The sequence below is a fragment of the Strix aluco genome, chromosome 24 (assembly GCF_031877795.1).
Source record: "Strix aluco isolate bStrAlu1 chromosome 24, bStrAlu1.hap1, whole genome shotgun sequence".
Lineage (NCBI taxonomy): Eukaryota > Metazoa > Chordata > Aves > Strigiformes > Strigidae > Strix > Strix aluco.
In genome coordinates, this window is record NC_133954.1 from 8,470,887 (window position 1) to 8,475,280 (window position 4,394).

Below are 4,394 nucleotides of genomic sequence, written 5' to 3' on the forward strand. Positions count from 1 at the left end.
GGAGGGGAAGGGGAGGAAGCCGGGGCCTGCCCCGCGGAGGCGGCGGAGGGAGGGTCCGGCGCGGAGGCCTGGCGGGGCGGCGGCGGCGGCGGCTCCTGCTGCTGCGGGCGGCGGAGGGAGAAAAGGGCCGCGCGAGCGGGGCGGGCGCGCGCGCGCACACCGAGCGGGGCGGGTGGCGGAGGGATACCAGCCGCTGCCCGCCGCCCCGCGCCGCCACGCTCATTGGTCGGCGGCTCCCGGCGCCGCGGTCTCCTATTGGCGGGGGCGCCCGGGGCGCGGTTCATTGGCGGGTAACGGGGGGTGAGGGGGGGGAAGGAAGGGCGGGGGCGGGGCTTCCGGCGGCGCCCGCCGTGATTGGGCGGTGCCGGGAAGGGCGAACCGGCGGCGCTGGGGGGGGGGAGGGAGGGAAGCAGCCACGTGGGGACCGCGGGGGTGCGGGGGACCGGACCGGGACCGGCGGGTCCCCACCGGCGGTTCCCGGCGCCGGCTCCGCCCGTAGCGCCGCGGGGAAGCGCCCCCTGCTGCCCCCGGAGGCGGCCCTGGGGGAGCCACGTGCTGGGCCCCGACCGGGGAGGGGAAGCGGAGCCGCGGGAAGGAACCGGCCGCCGGTTTCACGCCGCACCGGGGTGGGGGACACGCGACGCCCGGTTGCGCTGCCGGGGCTCCGGAGAGCCGCGCTGGGACGGGCATCCCGCAGGAACCGGCGCTTGGTGCCGCGGGGGAAGCGCCGGCCAGTGCCGGTAGCGGCGGGCGGGGCCAGGGCAGAGCCCGGGCAGAGCCCCAGCACCGACGGCAACGGCCCTCGCGTGTCCCCTCCGACGGGGCGCAGCGGGGCCCCCTCTGCCCCCCCGAGTGACCCCAGCAAAGGGCGACAGGGGCGCAGAGCCGAGGGCAGGGAAGGCTGGAGGAGAGTAGAGGGGGAAAAGAATTTTAAAAAAAAGGAAAAAATGAATACCTGAGGGAAAAAAGGGCGGAACAAAGGTGGAGCTGAATAATTAAAGCTAGGTAAAGGCACAGCCTGTGACTTGCTGGGCTCCAGCTTGCAGGAGGGAGCAATTAGTAACAGAAGCAGGCGGCATTGTGGGACTAAATCAAAAGGCCACAGGAGAAGGGACAACTCCCGGGTGACCAGCCCCGTCCTCTCCCGAGGCCGCAGGGAAGAGCCCTGCTCCGCTCCCGGCATGCGCTGGGCTCTGCTCCTACCTGGCAGTCACACTTCGGTGATTAATTATTCTTTGCTCTGAATATATTTCGGTTTTCTGGGAAAGGGACACGCTCGAGGAAGAGGCTGTGAGCGACTGCAGCCAGCACTGAGGGGGTGAGCGAGGGGAAAACTGGAGTTACAACTACTTGGGAATAGTTGACAGCATCAGCGTGACCGACTGTCGTGACAGTCGCGTTCCTGCAGCTGAAGACACACCTTCAGTTCAAAGAGCTGCACCGGTGGCCCAGCTGCAGGCAGGTACATCACGCCAGAGGACGGCGGCACCTTCCACGCTTCGCGGTGCTCCGTGACCCTCCCGAGCCCAGGACGGGGTGGGGGAGCAGCTTCCCGAGGGCTGTGTCCCCACCGCTGGTTCCTCACGGGGCTGACGGCCCAGGCAGGCTTCCCTCCGCTCTCCAGCTGGAAGCGGAAGATGGGGAAAAGCAGCCTCACTCCTGTTTGATGGCTCCAGGCCTTCCTCTCCCACACGGCCACTGTTTTCCCCCCACAAACACAAGCTGTTGCTTGAGGAAAGTCTTAACGCTGTAGAGCAAAGCAAGCGCTGGCCCCTGAGGACTGGCCTTACCCAGTGCTGGGGAGGTGGACTCGCCCACAGCTGTGCAAGACAAAAAAGATTCATCTCTCCCCTAAAAAAATTCAGGTTACAGGGACAGGCGGGTACTCTGGGGCGCAGGAGACCTGGATCCTGTCCCTGCCTTTGCCAGCGGCCTGCAGGACAACCTCCAAAAACTTCTTTTGTCTACCTCGGCCTTTAGTCTCAGATTTTAAAATGGGGACAAATCCCGATTCAGCTGCTTTTTTGTAAAGTGCTTTGAGATCTCTGGCTGAGGAGCACCGAGTATCACGCTGGCAGGTTTCATGCAGTTACAAGCAGGGCTAAAAAACGTCCAGACACGGGGATTTGTATTCTGTTTGTCCTGCTGCCATCGTCTTATTGCACGTTCTTACAGTGTCTCGCCTGCATCTGTCTCAGCCACTCCAGCTGGAAAACTGCTGGAAAAAAAGCTGAGACTAAGCTCGGGAAGGCAGATGGGGTTGGCATTCCCTGGTGACTGCAGAGGTTTGAGATCTCTGAGATCAGCCAGTGAGGGAGCGCGGGATGCAGGGGCACGGCCAGCGTGAGCACGGCTCGCAGGGGGAGAGAGGGGTGCTGGTAAATCTGCCCCAGCGGAGGAGCCTGGCTGGGCAGATTGTAAACAGTCACATCACCGACTCGTTTAAGACCAATTACTATTTACAGCTTGACTCACGGAACAGAACGGACACGTTATTCAGCCTGGAGGAACGGAGTTCACTTTGCATACAGCCCTCTTCGCCTCTGCTAGCGGATCAAAGTCAACTCACCGAGCAGCGTTTGGGTTGAAATCTGGTGAAATTCACTCTCTGGTGGCAAATGCCCAGCGGGGAGGAGGGATAAGACAGGACCGGAGGAGCCTGACCCACGGCACGGTTTGCTGCTGAACACCGTCCTGCTCCAACACGCTCCTCCAGTACCTGCCCAGCCCGAAGCTCTAGGACATGGCTCAGGCGTGCGCCGTGTCGCTGACCCTTCCGACCCTTCCGTGTTGTTTCCTGAGGGGACTGACCAGCGAGAGAGAGGAGGATTCAAGAATTCTGTACAAATCTGGCCTTAGTAGCAAGGAAAGCCTGAAAACCCAGTGTAAAATGAGGATAAGCGAGACTGGAGTCAGCTCCCCCCAGCAGTGCTCAGGCTGGAGCTGTAAACTTGAACTAGATGCACTGTTTTTCTCCTCGTTGCCATAAATGGCATACTCAGCATTCACATTACAGAGGCTTGTATCATCTCCTGCTTTCATAAACCCAGCACAGAAACCGGGAGAGAAATGCTGAAAAGTTGCTGACTCTGGAGACAGGGTACTTGGGGTTATTTCAGCAAGTGAGGAGGTTGGAACAAGAACTAGGTGACCAGGTTCCCCTTCCTGAGTCTATCAAGGCTGCTCAGTACCTTCAGGTTTCTCAGAAAATCCTACAAAAATTCCACAGGACAGGAACTCTGTGATTTTTTATCTATCCAGAGGCTGGAGTTCAGTGGAAAACTCTGAGAAACGACCGTCAACGAAGCAGAGTTTAGACGATGCCAGGTTTGAGAAGTTAACACAGGGATCCAGAATAAGATTATTTACACAAACGAGCACGTGCACCGAAAGGACAAACACATGCACCAGGTGCAGCCCTTCCTCTGTCGGAAGCGAAACGTCAAAGGCCGCTTAACACTCAACATTTCTCTAACCCCGAATTGCAGCACCACGGTGGATTTTCCGCGCGCTCAATCTCGCCCGGCTGAAGCAGCCCAAAGGTGACTTAGGTGCTGCGCAGAGATGATGTGTTTTTCTAACAGTCAGGTGGTGAAATCCAGTTTTGAAAAAAACCTGGATGAAATCCAGACGGCACAGATAAGTTACACAAGGCTGAGCAGAGACACTCACCTGGTCTTGCTTAGAGGGAACGATTTCCAAGCACTTTGGTTCTGTTCAGCCTTAAAATAATCTCATTTTTCTTTCCTGGTTTGGGTCCCTGTAAAAGAAAAGTTAATGAGTCCACAACATCAACCCAGGGGAAAAAAGATCACAGCGGAGCACAGCACGCTGTCCTCTTCAGCTCTGAGTTTTGGCACATACGTGTGTTTTCCCCACACATTTTCACTCACGTGAATCATTTTAACCTTCAACCACAAATTTAGCCCAGCAAATTGAGCTCTCCTGTAACGAAAGTCTGAAAGAGCCCAAATGGAGCTCGCTGAGGCAGCCACTGCTCGGCCTGATTTTTTGATGGTCTGTTGCTGCTTGGTCCTTCCTTTGCTGGGGTGGAAGGATGCTCCTGTTGACGTGGTCACTGAGGGACAAGCCACACGTGATCCTCCCTCCCTAACCAGAATCCGCTGGGCAGTAGAAGAGAGCTTTGCTGTACCAACCCTTCAGCTTCCGTGAGCCTTGTTCTGATCCTGGCGGCCAAGACTCAATTCTCCAGCTCCTGGCCCAGAACATTTTCACTTGCACAGGTGTTTTGCGTGGGCTGAGGTACCTTTAACAGAACAGGGGTGTAACGTCTCTGAAACGCAGCGCTGATGGCAGGGACAGTCGGTGGTGGGAACACTGAGACCTCCCTGCAGCCCCGACCCTGCACAGGAACACGTAGGTACGTGTTAGAG